This window comes from Atheta coriaria, unplaced genomic scaffold (assembly GCF_025399875.1).
Source record: "Atheta coriaria isolate IRGN ID8LTWV9N9 unplaced genomic scaffold, Caltech_Dcor_3.1 hic_scaffold_6_pilon, whole genome shotgun sequence".
Classification (NCBI taxonomy): domain Eukaryota; kingdom Metazoa; phylum Arthropoda; class Insecta; order Coleoptera; family Staphylinidae; genus Dalotia; species Dalotia coriaria.
The window spans coordinates 12,035,419-12,052,486 of NW_027045448.1; the positions used below are offsets into that span (position 1 = coordinate 12,035,419).

A 17,068-nucleotide genomic window follows, 5' to 3' on the forward strand; every position below is an offset into this window, starting at 1 on the left:
GACGGGTAGAGTAAGTCAAACGCCTGCAGGCGTGAGCCGATGCGAAACAAAGCTACGCGCACCGCATGAACGACGGTGACGGCGGCCGCGTGCGTCTGTTAACGCGAATCCAAACATTTTCGCAACGCGCGCGGTAATGCAGTAGTGCCGGTGGTGAAGGCGCCGGGTAGCGCAGCGCCGGCGGGCTTATTAGCTATTTATTACGCGGGGCTACATCGGCACGAACAACCCGAGCGCACCGGACAAACAATAACTCATTAAATATGCTACGCGCTGCTTTTTTGTATTTTTAGCCGAACCGAATGAACATGGGAAAGCAATTTACATTTTTTTACATATTGCAGTTTACAGAATATCTTTAGAAATTATTGATGATATTTAAAAGACAAGAAAATATTTTTACAAAAATTTATATTTAATATTAACTAGATGATTTTCGGTTGGGTGTACGTGTACTCAAGATAATACCCATTACCTAAAATCTGTTGACTTTGTTTGGGTTTAGCTTCTCTCTCTGCGCGCACATCATTTCTCGCTAATAATCTCATAAATATTGTGCGACGTGCGCACCCGCTTAGCAACGCATATTTGGTCTCGGTACACATTCGCGTCGCCATGTCACCAAAATTAGTTATCGCCATCTATGTTATGATTCATGATAAATGCATGCCCCCGAGCATGCCGCCAGCGCGATAATGAGCCCTCTCTCTGCTCCTCATAATCGCTTACATTAGCGTTTATTAGATATTCACCAGCACCGTCAGTATCGCGACATACCAGTTGCGGCAAACTCCGCCTACGCGGTGCACATCAATGAAGCCATTGTTCGTGTTAGGATCGCAAAAAGACAGCATATTGGAGTGTGATCTTTTTGTTCGACGATTTCATTAGGATTCATTACGTTTTATACACCCACGTTGGAGATGTATAGGGGATTGGGATCAGGAAGGGTGCTTTATTAATAGAACAAATCCAACGCGTGTTTATGTTCGTGCCGGGCGTGCTCATGTTCGAGTTTTCGAGGATGAGCATGCTCTCCTGACGCAGGCTATGCTTTTGGAAAGTTTAAACAAGCACTTAGTGCTGGTTAGCTCCAACTATATTCCTGCAATGTTCTTTTTGCTATATGTGCTTCTATTACCAACACACATAATTAAAAAAATAAATTTTACCTTAATTAACATCAACTATTAAGTTAATTTTATATTTTATATGTTTAAGATACAAAATTGTATGCTTAAGCTTCTTAGGCATTATGTAAAGTAACTTTCAGGTGGTAGGGTAAACTTTTGCAGATAATTACTGATAAGTCACGTATTATCTGCTTGACGTCGTGTTAACGCGCGTCTAAAGTATCTCTGTAAGCACCTAAATCGCAGAATGATGTGAGTAAAACTGCTACAACAAAATTAGCCGAGAATGCGCGAGGTGCCGGACGTCGTGCCGCGTGCATAATGAAGGCGAAAATCGAAGTTAATTGTGTTATAGCGTGCGCGAATCACAGCGCTCAGGACTTCGTCCTCAATATTGCCGCCCCCACGGCCGCAAACAAACTATAGGCAAAATAGGTAAAATCGCGAGAATGAAAGCGGATTAATAGAACACGACATAAATATCAGAAAATACTGTAAACTATAATTTAGTTTAATGAAGTTATTTTATCGATAGCAATCAGGATAATACAAAAACAACTATTTTAATTTAATTTATTAAATATTTTTATTTTTTGTTTCAGATTTTGATGTTTTTTACTGGTGAGTTTTTTAAATTTTTTTATTTTTTGGATTTTTTTCAATGTGTAGACGTTGATTTGATTCTGATTTGTAATTTTAATGCAAATCTGAATAAATTTACTTTGGGATTTCCCCGACGTCCTTTCCGCCGGTTGGGGGCAATCTGTACTCAGTTTAACCCACCACTCGCTACAAGTTAGTATCAGCAGGGGAGAGGCGCAGAACCCCAACGCGAGATAATTTACCGCCGCCGACGTCATTTTTATATTGTTCGTAATTAATTGCGCTCGCAAAACGCTAAGTGCCCTCGCTGCGAGCCCCTTTTCAGCTATTCCATTGTTTACCCTCAACGATCGCGATATCACAACTTCCCTCTTCGAACACTGGCCACTCTCGTGGAGTTGACTTGACGTGGCTTTAATACACACGCGCCAAATGAACTGGCACGCCATCGATTGCTTTCTCTCGTTTCTCATTCCACCAACAGCATGGAAAAAAAAAATGCAGGATACTGTTTGTAATCAGTGCTGTAGCGGGGCGAAATGGAGGCAATATACGCGCTATTTCGGCGATCACGATCGCTGCGGGTGTTTTATATCAACACGTCGTTTAAGAGGAAATTAAAAATCGCACTTAATATACACCCCCAACGGGCTCGGCCCGTTAACACGTACACACTGATAGCGATAGACTTGTGCTCGAAATTGAAACTGCGCCTCGAAAGAAACGTACTAGTTACTGATAAAGCTAAAGCTAAAGAATGGCGAACAAAATGAAGCAATTAGTGACATCTGTTACATTAATCGCAAATTACACATAAAAGCTTAAGCGTTAATTAAATTCTACACCAACTACTACAGCCTATCTATATGATAATCCCAAACAAAAATTACGCATCACATTTGATCCGATTTTTTTGTGCGCCCCGGGAAAATATTTACATATTTAAATTTTCACCCGGACCAAGAGCCGAAAAACTCTAACTCCAACTCAAACATTCCGCGCGCGATCGAAATCACTTATGGCGAATGTAAATATCGATTAAAAATTAAATCCCGGCCGTTTGATGTCCGCTAGGAGTTGACGTTCCGTCGAATGCATGTGTGTGTGTGTGCGAATGTAATATTTACACAATCCTTTACGATCCTTTCGCGCATCGGATGAGGCGGCACGATAATAGAGACGGAAAACAAAAAATTTATCGCCGCTTCGGGGGCCGAAACAAAGGCGCTGCAGATATTTGGATCTTGTGTGCGATTCCATTCGAGCGCCAAGAATCCTTTTGTTATCCTGCCTTTCGCGCAGCAATTTGCTTTTATGCGTTTGCGTGCATTTTACATTCCACTACACTTCCGTAATTGATATTTTTTATCTACATTATATGTAAGAAAAATTAAAAAAAATTCTTTGGTCATTTTCAGTGTGTTATATAATAAAAAACGAAAACAATTGTCTGCTAAATGAAGCATTTAATTGTGTAGAAAGTGTGGAAGTGACGCAAAGTTATTTGTCGTCGAATAAGCGTGACAATTGTCTAAATATCTAGAATTCTGCGTAAGATAAGCACCGACTGCAACACGAAGAATGAAGGAAGCGTCGCGGATGTGCTATATAACTAGGATGAAACCGTTTTGTAGGTTAGAAAGGCGTGCGGTGGGTTGCTGCACGCTCTGCACGTTATTAAATCCCCTTTTCGTCCCCGCTCTGCTACGTTTCATAGTGTTCCGCCTTGCGTTCGTTACATATTGCCCAGGCAACAGTTTGACGACACTCAAATTAATTCGAGTGTGATAAACGATGCGCCCGCCGCTTGTCTTCTTAGCCCGTTCTTTGCTTCTTGCTCCAGTTGCTCTACTTGCTTCAATCTTTGTCCTCGCTTTGTGTTTTCGACTTTCTCTTTCCAAAGCACTTTCAACGCTGCGCGATAATTCATGTCAATGTTGTTTTTGCGCGGCGTTTTTTATTGCGCCAACACTCGTCGTCGTTTTGCAACAACATTAGAAAAAGCGCTCAAGTGGAGACGAAAAAAAGTTTAACTTCGATGGCACAGCCCAGCAGCAGGGTCGTGAGTACGCTAAATATCTAAATGCGAATATATCGTGTGAATTTGCGGCGCGCACGCGTTTCGTGTTTGAATCGTGTCAATAAATAAACGAAAAATGTGCGCCAATAAATTTATCGAGGTTGTGAACGCGGGCGCGTTTTATTACACCTTCTTGTACCCTCCCGCCCCTCTCTGCGTCAATTTGCATGTCATTTTTTCCACTAGCATTTCGACGTTTTGCTCGTGCGCACCGCATGAATAAATAAATATTTGTCATAAATTTTTATTACCCATCGAACGCGAACATATAATCTCACATAACGCTGAATATCATGTAGTAAAAGCTAACACTGTTTTCGGCCAATAATAGATACAGATTGTCAAGGAAATAAATAAAATCAACAAAATCAAAATAATTTCAGACGTGAAATATTAAGCTGGCAATAATGAAATTTGCAGCCAAGTCGATACGAATCAGCGTCAAGCCCGACAAACTTGTCGGTAATATTCCGGGCAATATGCAAATGAAAAGGAAATTGAAGTAGGAAGCGACCGGCTGTGCCCGGGCCATTTTCCCCGCGCACACACAGTGTAAATGCGGTCGGTTTTAGGCAAAAAGTTAATTAAAGAAAAATAAAACACGACCGAATGTTAAAACGTTTCGAGACCAAGAAACACAACGGAATCACGAGTCATATAATAATTAAAATGGAAATTACTTTAGTCATTAAATCATAAAAACCTCTTATTTCCCCAGCCGTTGATTCAGTTTCTGGTTTTGAAGATCAGAGAGCGTTTAAATCGAGAGCTACTCGATTCAAACGACCACTCGACAAACGTTTGCAACACGAAAGCTAACCTCAAACCAATACTAGTACATAATCATGAAGTAAGATAAGTTATAGCGAAAGCGGCGGAATTCATCGCGCAAAGTAAATAAAAGCGTCGACGGAAATTCTTCGATAACGAGAAATCAATTCGTTTTAAACTTGCATCGCGCGTTTTCCCCCTGTCATTGATTAAAGTTCACGACTCGAAGAAATTTGTTCCGGGGCGCACTCGTGCCGTTACCGGAGTAATCCACCACATAATTCCAAGGATGAAGGGATAAATCGGAAAAGAAACTCGAGGGGAATAGCGAATACAAATGTAAAGATGTGAATAAAACCTAATACCACCTACTTACAAAAATTCTAAAGAGTATAATATTCTGTGATCATCGATTCAAAAACGTTGTATGTATGTATACTTTGTGTAGCTATATATATTTTGGACATTAAATTAGGCCTTGGCTGATATTAATGCGGATAAAAACAGGCATCGCGTTGGTGGTAAGCAACCTTCGACCTTTTCGTTTTCGCATCGACGCCTCGCGCGCGGATGGCGAGGGTGAGAGGTTGTGGATAACGCGATGGAAATCCTTGAGCGAGCCGGCCGTAATTAGCGAACCTGTCCGTGTCCGGACGTTTTCGCGCTCGCGTTATTTTCGACCCGAGAGTGACCCACGCCGGCCGCGACACGAGGAATCTAATAATACAGCACGCCGATATGCTCTTCATTGCTCTCAAGGACTCGAGGGTTTAGCATGTTGGCGAATTTCGAAAGAACGCGCTTTATCTGCACTTCTTATCTTTGTTATAAGCTTTCGTGCTTCTCCGCACGGAATCATGCAGTTCAGATAGTAGAAATCGTACGAAAATATACTCAAATAATTATATCTTTTACTCTTTGCACTTTGCTCTTTCAAAATAAATCAATTTTCAAGGAAAAATCCAAAAAATAAAATGTTTGGTGTAAAAATTGATGATTTTTATATTTTGCACTTGAGCACAATGAAAATCTGCATTTAATTAATCGTTATTTCTTCGTTGTGTACAAGATTGACGGAATGACGTAGCGGCCGCCGGCTTATCGCCCAATCGCCGCCACATGCGTCAACGTACTCGCCACCCATTATTTTTCATTGTGTTTCTTTGTACACTTCACCGCACGTTTTTGTGTTGTTTTTATTTTTCAAACCCTCGGTTAAAAACTCACTTTTTTCGACTTATTACGGGTCATAAAACTTGTCATCACCAAATTATTATTATTAATATTTTATTTTATTAGTTTTTTTTCGGTAGGTACGTACATAAATCAATAAATAAATCTGTACAAATCAAATACGTGTATTGTTGTCACAACACGTTGTGGCAATCGATATAATTTATACCTTGCGCGGCTAATCGCGGTTTAGTCTAATTAGCAGCGATGAATTATTCCCATCGTTGCGTTGTTCGCACTCGCGCGCTAAACGCCTCTGCGTCGAGGCGAATGCGCAATAACAATTACCGACAATAACTATTTTTACACTCGGTGTAAAACTAACTAGAAACTACGCGAAACTATAAAAAGCACTCCAACGACTATTGAATACGAGCGAATAATAATGTCGGAATTATATTTATTAGATGCAAGCTGGACGCAGGTAAAAAATAAAAACAAATAAATGTAAAGTATAAACACGACGTGTTGTGGATAATAACATACCAACTGCATTTTATGTGTTTCACGTTTATTTTTATTTTTATTGTGAAAAAACGATGGAATAGCGCTTATTGGTTTTGCGCCGATTTTATTTTCTTCACTTTTTCTTTCTGCCCGGCGCCATATTTTTTTCAGCTTGCAGTCGCCTGTATATTGCGATTGGGATTGCGCCATTTCGCCGCGGCACCGGCGATATTACGCGGCCGGAACTTTTGGTGCATGGCACAATAACAATAACATTACGTCGCCATAACCGCGCATAACATAACGCCAACAAAATGGAACCCGGGCCCTCCAAGAACCTATAACCTATATTTGAAATGCGGGGGATCCATGCCTCCATATACGGCGTTAATGTCGACTGTCGAAGCTCGTTTATTTGCTGTATTTACCTGCGGAGCGAATAAAAGCCGGCGAAGGTGAAAATTGTAAAAAAGGCGAAAAGCGAAAGGTCTTTACAATTCGCGGCCGCGTTTGCAAATGGGCGTTTGAAGACGAATCGATTTTTGTTTTGCGTTCGTGTGGGTGCGTGAGGGGGTTATTTTCGTATGGAAAATTCTTGAGGCCACCTGCCTCTATTTATACATTCTTTGGCTTTCACCCTGCTATCTAGTTTGCATACCACCATGCCGCCACGCTTGGTGGGAAAGATCCGAAAGGAATATTACCTTTTAAGGAGCGAGTTGGGGCGTCGTTAGTGCCAACACACGAGAGATATTTTAGGATAACGCGCAAAAAGGAACGCTTTAGAGAAAAAATAGAATAAAAACGTGGTTGAGATCACATTAATTCAAATTATAAATTTTTAAAGTTTACATATTAAAAAGATTTTTTTTAGTCCTGAAGATCTAGAAATGTTTGTAGAAAGGTAGCCATTTACATTTCTCATTGCATTTCTAGGTTAGGTTCATTTGCCATTCAAATAGATCCACTTTACATGCGGCAGACCGTAATATTAACGCTCTACAACCCGAAAAAAAATCGAGTTTCACTTCCAGTTCATATTTCACACCAGCGTTACATTAACTAAAATATTCCGGATCATAATAAGATAGTAATCAGAATTTCATCGCCACTTTATTCGAAAATTACAGCCGAACATAACAAGAGTGATGCGCTGATTTTATCATCGCACAATCGCTTGGCATTGATTGCATACCCGCATGTGTGGAGTGGTGTAGGTGGAATGAGTATGGTTGAACGTTCAGCGCTAGCGCACGCACGGAAACAACCACAATTAAATCGCGTGCCGGCCCGGAATAACTCAAACGGCGTTCGAAAGCGACCCGGGCGCCTCGCTGCCATCGTCTTATGGCCCATAAACCATCCGCGGGCCACGGGAATTGCCCGCAAATGGACATAAACGCACGCCGAAATGAGTAAGGAACATCGCTACAACTTATTTCGCATCGCAGGCGCAGCGCCCTCAAGGAATATAATCAAAGCGAAATATTACCGTCATGATTCAATTGAAATTTCAATTTCCACAACGGTATTAAACAGCGACTGCAAGGCATGTAGATTTGCTCATTTAAGTCACACCAGCAGATGGCGTAGTTTTATGTGCGGTTGAGGAAACGATCCAAATATAGTTTCGCTTTTCGCTTTTCGCCTTTCTATTTTCCGCACCTTCCGGCTCGCGTTTGCTGTGTTACCTGCCAGGGCAAGCGTCTATCAGTCATTCAACGACTTGCTGGTAACAGACAGGGAACGTAGCTGCCGGACGGAAAACGCCAACACACACTCCAGCACAATAACCGTTAACTATAATGCAAATCACGCCAATTATATCGATCGTCAACGGTAGCCACTAACCGCATGCTCTAATGCAATATACCTGAAAGCTGAACATGTCCACTACTCACACACTCACCTATGACACAAATTAAACGTCGACTCAAGTGCACCCTGCTTTCCATATTCATTACACATTATGTACGCCTATTAATTATTTTCTATTCGGCGCTATACCGTAAAATGCTCGCAACTCAACATTATGGTTATGTTGTTCTGTTCCAGCAATTGTGACAGATGTCACCGCAAATTGAGGTTATATTTCCACGAGCAAAACTCATTTTTCTTTCGCTCATATTTGTATTGCGTGGGGAAAGTTTAAAAGTCAGCCCGGTTCGTTTTGCTTGCTTTTTAATAAGATATGATGAATGAAACCCTTAATATCTTTAAAATTACGACCCTTAAAATGCTTCCACTATCTCGGTAATCTCATCGAGTTTCTTGCTTTCGCATTCGGCTGCCAAAAGAAAACGAATTACGCTGCCCGACCTCCGAGTCGCATCTGAAAGCATTTTCTACATGCTCTAACCCTCTTCCTACGTCGACCATAACAAGGAATATGAAGCACGAGAGAAAATGTTTTTGCGTATATTTACGAGCTTGGTCTTGACTGTGTTTTCACTCCATAACGGCGGTACCTTCTTTTTGGCTTCTTTAGTGGCCAAAAAAACTTGGAATGTTGTCAACTTCCTCTTTATCTCACTTATATAGATAACCCCACATTGTTTCAAGGCCCCAAGGGGTGAAAATAGAAAAAACAAACGCTCATAATCAATTCCAAAGTGGGGTTCAATTTTTCGGCGATATTTTAAAACTTTTTGGCAACGATTGCATATTGGAAAACGCCATGTTAATAGTGCAACATATTAACAACTTCCAAGCTGTATAAGGATAAAGGCCACCTTGGCATCATGCCATGATGATGTCAGAAAAGATTTACCAAAGGGGAGAATAGTTTTGCTAAAAACTTTGACCTAACCTTCAAATATGTGTGCGGTGACCTCCACTAAACGCCATTAACAAAAGTTGTTTAAAATAGCCGCTGGTGTAAAGATTCAGTGAGAAACAGAACACAAATTGAATGCGTTTCCACTTGTTACGTCGGATATTCCACGTCGATCCGTCAACGTCGTCGCGTTTACAATGTAATATCATCTGTGTACTCATCGTTGCTCCACCACTTTTACATTGCTTCCTTTACGCGTTGATTTCTGCTTCTTGCTTGTTGTTTCTCAGCTCAGTTTCATGCTCCGTTGACTTCTCATCTTGTCACCGCGGCCATCACATCAAGATCATTTCAAATGCAATTCATTCCTGGAGGGTGAAATGGAAGGAAGTCAAGGAAGGTCGAATGGGAAAAATCGAACACTTTGGGACCTTACGCAAACTCCCGAATCATTCAACCCCAGCGGGGAGATATCAGGGTCATCTGATAAACGCCAGCTTGTCCTTAATCCCGACACGTCGATATTCGACTTATCTACGACTCAATATCCAATCATATCTTTTGATTATATTACAGTTGCTTCAGCGTCTGCTACAAATGTAGCAAATTTTCGGAGTGAATCTGTTAAGGGTGCTGCCTATGTATAAATATAAATCTCGGTTAAATGTTGAGCAACACTTGGTGGATCTTGTTGGGAAAGCGGAAGAAATGGAACGATACGTAGCCGGGTGGAAAGTGGAAAAGTCCGCAATACGCACACGCCAAGAAACGCAATATAAACCCGATGCGGACATATGATTTCTTCGTTTTTATCGTTTCAATATAAACGCGTGCAATTTCAGGATATAATATACACATGCTTTTGCTTCTATCTCAAAGAATATTTTCTCAACTCTGACAACCGGTGAATATCAGAAATATAACCCTGAAGATCGACAAGTTTTAAGTTTCCTTTTTGATGCACTGTCAAGACATGTGCTTGCTGATCGTTAATCTTTACTCGTTGCTACGTTTTCGGCGAAAAGTGCGCGTACAAAGGAGTAAAATATGAAAATTGCGACAGAGGCGGCGACGTGCCGACTGGTGTTCATCATTCTCCTATTTCTTTTTCATTATTATCGCCGACACTCCGAATTTTTCCACAGCGCAATTCAGCATTGAACCGCTTTGCGTCGTATTTCAGTCAGAAGAAGGCTGAAATATTACTGCGCTTGAAAGAAGGCAACCTGCTTAAAATTTTGCGCTTTACGGCCGCTTGTTACTGAACATCGCCGGTTTCTTTGATATTAATTATTCTGCGTCTTTTCTGCTTCAACCAAAGCCTGCTCACTGCAGTATATCTTTTATATCGCCGCGCCTTGTAGTCGCGTTATCCCTTTGCAGGATATTATAAAAATACAACCAGGGTGTTCCAACTTGTGAAGTTTTTAAGTTATGAAGTTTAATCCGCTGCTCAATTATGCTGGATCGCGAGGGTTGATGAAGTCCCAGCGTCATTGATCAAATATTAACGTGTAGGGTAAACGCTCGGAAAGGTTAAATACCTTGCGTGGACGCTTTTGGATGGCCCTGAGTGGTGCAATTTTTACCGCATTTCGGCTTGTCGGCGTGTTATCTCTCCTCTCTTCGCTCCTCTGAGGGACTAGTCTATCGCCACCACCCAGCGAGCCTGCCACCGCTACCACTACCGCAAAGTTATAGCTCTACGCACACGATGAGAGCTAATAAATTATTATCGCTTCAGGATGCTTCGGGATCTGCAGGGGAGCAACGCCAAAGTGAATTACAACGTTTACAAAATGTTGTTCTAAATACTTTTTTCTGAAAGTTTTTATTTTTGCATTTTCAGAATCTGTAGTTGTAGGAAACACTTGTTTCCTGGAAATTTCGTCAGTTCTATCCAATTTAAACGCGTTCTATTCATTTTTTTCTCTTTTTCTTCTCTTAAACTTGTTTGCTCGTGCATTCCGACAAACCGCTTACAGTTGTTACCGTGTTATACGAGACTTTAAGTTGCATTCGGCCTACATTCCCGAATTCGGTAAAGAAAGAGTGGAGAATTTCAATTTTTCGGCAGCTTGCGTCCGTACAAACGCGTCGGCAGGCATTTTTCCAAAAGAATAGAAAGGTCCGTTGCGCACGCCGAGTCCTTTCGCAGTGCGCCTGTAATGCCATGCATTATTTATATCCGGGTGCTCGAAAAAGGCCTTTTGCATTTCAATCCGGTCGCGTTCGCTTGGAATAGACAACAGGATATCGTAAAACGCACAAAACAAAAAAGTTGACAAAAATGCGAAGATATTGCTGTGTTTTTGGCGTCCCGATGCGAAACTAAGTGCTGTCCGACTACTATTTTATGCGACACCGTGTGTCGTTCATCATATTTGCTTTTATCGCAACCATCGCAATTTACGATTTTTTTACGTTTGATTGATGTTGATTCATGTTATGAAATTTCGCATTAAAAGAGCGGCTCGTTAAAAAACGAACAGCATCATTCTCCGGCTGCATTTGTTTCAGCTGAAACAATTTCGCTCGACCGCAGAAATAACATTTTTTTTCGCAAAACGCAAAAATGCTGAAACTTTCAGCTGTGTCCGCACGTTTCGTACAATTGCGCCATTTCGAAACGGAAGTATCTCAAAACGTACATACGCTGCATATCAGCGGAAACGGTAGAAAGTTAAATTTAAATATCATGCGCGTCCCGCTGACCTGTGACGTCATCTCGGAGGTTTTGCAGAAACGGCGGTGAGAAATACTAGATTCGTAATGTCACTTTTATCGCTGTTTATTTAGTCGCCGGCGTGTTCCAAGCGGCTTTTTACGACTTTGCGTACGGCCATAAGCTACCTGCATCTTTGCACGCATAGGCAACCAGTCGTACTTATTCCTACACGCTGGTAGCATTAACACCATTTGCATTCCTCTCATGTGTAATGAGATGTTTGCTCGAGTGGAATGCGACGATACGCGGCTGAATGACAATAAAAGTAATGCGCGTTATCGTTTAAAATTTAAATTCGTTAATTGCAAATGTTCCTCACTTACGGCAAGCTGTGCCCTCTGTTGATACCCATCGACGATTAACCAAGTGGTCATTAAAAGTTTTATCCAGCGTGTAACATTCGCGACGCGTCATCTTTCATCCTGTGCGCCTGTTTCTCCACCTCCAACAACACACATGTGTCCCACATGCATTTTACATTCACTCCTCTCGGAGGCTTTCCGCGCGGATTTGCATAATGTAGCAATCTGCAAGCCGTGCGCCACGCCACTTTCCCGATGTACGCACATAACATTATCAAAGGTAACGCTGAATAAATATTTATTAAACAGCATGAGCCTTCGAATGCGAAGGAAGCAACAGCTACCGAATTTGTTTGTACATTCTATCGAACATAACCTCACATTAATGCTATCACCGACAACCTGTATGTAAACTAGCGTCTTATGAATATTTAAATGATATTCTTAATTGCCAGGCAACTTTTTAATTATTTTTGCGCGCCTGCTGAAGAGGTTGGTGGATTTGAAGGGGATTCGTCTCATCAACCCGTTTGATGCGCGGCTTTCATAGCGAATTAGAGAGTAAATTGAAGGGATGACGGTGTGGCGCAGGTCTCACGAAGAGCGCATCAAAAAACCGTCCGCACAATGAAGCGTGAAGCGCTAAGTGAGACCCAAGGCGGCGGGATGACAGGGGCCGGTAAAGATCAAGCGCATTCGGGAGCAAAGGCCACGCTTTTTTTTATACCGCCGCGCGAAAGCAGCTTTCCGCTTCATCCGTTCCGCCCCCGAGTGGAGATTTAATGAATCTCATAAAACAGCAAATTATTTCTTTCTTTGCGTTAATACTTTCAGGGCAAACAAAGCTTTTTGTTGCGTCGCGTAGATATGATAAATAACACAACAAATCGCTAAATTAAATAGAACAAAACAGAGCGTTAATTGCACGTCGCGCACGCTGGAAAAGAGCGAAATTGTTAAAGTTCTGTTTGGTGAAAAGGTTTTTTCCTTGCTTTGTTTGTCTTGTGCAATGCATGAGCTATTATTGCTTCATTGTGAGTGCGTCTGGTGGCGCTATTTAGTGTTAGTGCACCGACTACCGAGGGCTGTTGCACGATAAACATGCAGGGCGTAATTAAAATGCAAAGCGACAACTCTTAACTCTTCACTTTCAACTGCTCCAGTGCGGCTCGGCGCGCGCTCAATGCGTGCGAATTGTTGGCGTAATAAGTCGCTGCTGCCTCGGAATGCATAATCATCGCATTCACACTGTGCTTTATTTGCTGCAATTTGGACGTTTTATTCTGGCATTTAAACAATACCGTTAAATTTGCATAAATTCCAAGGAAAAATATTACGGAACATTGGAAGGGGAATAACGATTGAAAGATCAAAAATAAGGTTATGTCGTTTGACATAATCAACGCATCCTAACCTATTTTATTTTTTGACACAAAACTTTTCAGGTTATTTCGATTTTTAGGCATTAAAAAAACATTTCATAAAAATAACGAACGCAAACATCGAAATTGAATTAAATTCAGTTAATAATTAATTAGAGATAACAATTACGCCTGTAATAACTCGTAAATTTATTAATTGAATACATTAACTAGTAGAATATTCAATTATTATTGAAAAAAAGCATTCTCTAGGTCTCTGAAGTCGCTAGAGAGTTGCTAGTAATTAATAAAACATGAATTCGCTGGAATTCAATGAATAAATATTGGTTTAGCTACAACAATCAATCGGAAATTATTAAGTGGATGTGAGTGATGATTCGAGCCCACGGATAAATCCGCGCCGCACAACGCGAATTGTTTGCTCTTCTAATTGACATATTTGGAAGTAGTCCAAGTGCGCGCACGCCCGCCGCAAACAATTCCGCGATATTCAACCGCGAGCACTGCTCGTTTTGCGATCTGCATTCGCGCTGCGCATAACTGGCGTCGCTAGCAATGCGTATAATTTGATAAATGATATTCGTACGCTTGTTCACATTGGCAACTTCCGGAAATGCAAATGCACACCTACACACGCCCGCACACTCGAGCGTGAAAACGTTTTCAGCAAATTTTCGGCCAAAACAGTCGAGAGATTCGATGATAAATTGAAAGTCCTCAATAACGCAATGAAAACATATCGCTTCGCATATACAATGCGCATTTCACATCAATCAGTGTGTAAAACAAGCATGTATAAAAAAGCAGCAGCATAAATTAACATCAACAAATTAATAATCGACAAACAATGCGTGAAATCAGCAAATGGTAAATGTTTAACGTCTGTCTGTGCCTAAAACCTGACACGACATGTGTCATCCGTTTAAATATGCTCTTGTTCACAACGTTACAATGAAACATTGGTTGCCTATATCATACACGACGATCAGTGCTATCGTACGCGAGGTGACGCTACAAGCTAATAAATGTCAAGGCCATTAAAATATCCTTGAATATTTCATGGCGTGTGTTTTATGCCAGGACACATTTTCTCATGAACAGAGCGCAGGAGTTGGCAGCTTCAACGTCACGTCTTTACACACAGATGTTGCGCGCGGCGTCGAAACGCCAACAAGAAAACGAGAAACAAACAAACAAGAATGCTAGTAGCAAGCAAACAAGCATTCTCTTCTACGCGGCGAGAAATTCAAAGACGAAATAAATTTGATTTTTTTATGTTTTGTGATTTTAAATGGAAATGCGATTTTCATATTTTATATCACAGATATAAACCGCTGGCAGCAAATCTAAGTTATAAGAAGGTAACAAAGCGAATAGGATATAGTGAAACTTTATCGATAAAACTCGGCCAGACGAAAAAGCTTATGACGAATAAAATGCCTCGGCGCGCGGTGAAAACAGGTGTTACATAAAGAATCAGCCCAGCCGGTTATTGAAAAGCCGGAAAACATACAAATTGCAAAAGGATATAAACACGATAGTCAAAAGATTAACACGTTTTCCAAGCATTAAACACACTGTAAATTGAGGTTATGTCACAATAACCTCATGTCATTTGTATATAACCTCGAAAAATATTTTTAACCAACATTTCTATTAGAATAATAAAATTAATATTCGTTGTGGTTACGTTTCATCAATGTCACCCCGCCCGCATCTCATCACGTCTTCGCCCACGCTCCGAATAAATCTTCTCGTTTTGCGGATGATATGAAGATGAAGCGATGGACACCGATGAAATATGCGCCGGCCTTGATTCGATATATCAAACAACCGCACACCACCTTACTGATGCGAATAATCCGTAAAGCAAGTTTATCATCCACAGCACATCTGTCCGTGGTGGTTCTTTTATGCTTCACGCCCTTAGTCGCCAGACAGGCTCATAATGGCCATTAGAAAAGTGCCACTTCCGGAACGAGTTTGCACTTTGCACACATGCGTTTTTGCAAATTTGCATTCGGTGAATTTGCGTGCGGCGCGAGCACAAGCAGTGAGTAAGCCGGAAAGTCGATGCAATTAATCGACGTCCGGACTATTAATTAGAATCCTATGGGGCGGAAAGCCCGGAGATTGCACGCCCTTCTTTGATTCACTGAAAATTTACTGAAAGTGTTCAGTATTTAAAGTTTTACATTGGATTTTTTTAGTTTTAGTTTTTTTTTTTTGTATTTTTGAATTTAAAATCAAAATAATTCAATTTATTTATTTTATTAAAAAGCCGGAATTCAATCCCAGTGATTCTGTTCCAATAGATAATTGAAACCGGGAATGTTTGATATCCTACTGGTTTGCCAAAGGGCGTTTAATGGCCACGATCGGCCATAAATCTGCAATTCGTACCGCGCCCATACGAAACTATGAGTTTTCCCCGGTGCGCTTCCACTTCCACATTGGCATTGAGTAGGAAAAAGCTGCTTGCGGTACCAAGCCGCCCGCAACTGGAAAACTTTCCACCGCAAAGCCTAAAACGCAAACTTCCATTGTACACACATTTAATGCGGCCAAAATTGCCGCCCGAAAACGCTAAGAAACGCAAAGTTCCGCGCAGAACAACACATTATTATCCGCCGCAAACGCGCCGCGTGTGCGACTAGAAACGGATGAGTAACACGGGGATGAGAGCCCCAAAAAGCGGGCAAACTTCGATGAAAGGATGAAATACTCCAGACAGGTTCAACATTGGAACGTACAATTTGAAAGTAATAAATTTCAACGTGCTTAAAACTTTTCTTTGAATTCAATTTCATGTTTGCCGCTATTTTTCACTCCAAGAATGAAATTTTACTGCCTAGGCAGAGATATTATATGCTGGAATGTTGATAACTGGACTTTGGATTCACAATTTACCAGTCAGCAGCGCTCAGAAACATCTCAACGAATCCTCGAAATGGAGTTTCACCGCAGTTCCTCACAGTTGCTGCGCTACTGTAGGGATCCGTGGAATAATTAATGAGCGCAATGCGGCATATACACAATACGGACTTGGTACGAACAATATGGCCGCCGCTCTGTGGTCCAACAGAGTCTCGACACAACAATGTCTGATGTTGCTGTAAATTTGCTCTTGTTCCAAGATGGCTCACCGGCTCTCACATTTCTAAGATGTTTACTCACGTTTGTTATGATTAAAACATGCGCGTCACGTACATAATATACGAATTTCCAGTGGCTGCAAGCGCGAAGTATGTCGAAACTCAGTTCAAACACCTGAGAACATCAAAATTTAATCCTGTACAACTCAATTAGCTCCGCATATTATAATAATATTACATCAGGTGACATTGAAGCACTTTAATATTCATTTAATTTCTTTGCTGTAAAATTACATAACCTAGTTTTTGAGCACTTTGTATTTTTAAACAAATTCCTCGCATTTTTCAAGTGTTGTAAAATTCCTTGTACTAGGAAACTTAATTTACTTCTAAAATACGCAAAGAGTAAGCACGTAAGATAAAGTTTTGCGCAAAAATTCTCAACGCGTAAAGTTTACTAACTTTCCATCGCATCGCAGCACATCGGCCCAATCGGCTTCAATTTAAAACTTTGTTAA

The 17,068-nt window shown here is 41.1% G+C and overlaps 1 protein-coding gene and 1 long non-coding RNA gene across 5 annotated transcripts in view; one reads left to right on the forward strand and one right to left on the reverse strand.

Moving 5' to 3' along the window:
• The window catches only part of Sh (Potassium voltage-gated channel protein Shaker), a 72,944-nt gene that overhangs the window by 45,376 nt on the left and 10,500 nt on the right, over positions 1-17,068 (reverse strand). The gene's annotated exons all lie outside the window — the stretch shown is intronic.
• Positions 1-17,068, forward strand: part of LOC135794721 (uncharacterized) — a 71,479-nt gene that overhangs the window by 42,043 nt on the left and 12,368 nt on the right. Inside the window, exon 2 of the long non-coding RNA XR_010548939.1 lies at positions 1,736-1,754. This is a non-coding gene — a long non-coding RNA (uncharacterized lncRNA). The remainder of the gene's footprint in view (positions 1-1,735; positions 1,755-17,068) is intronic.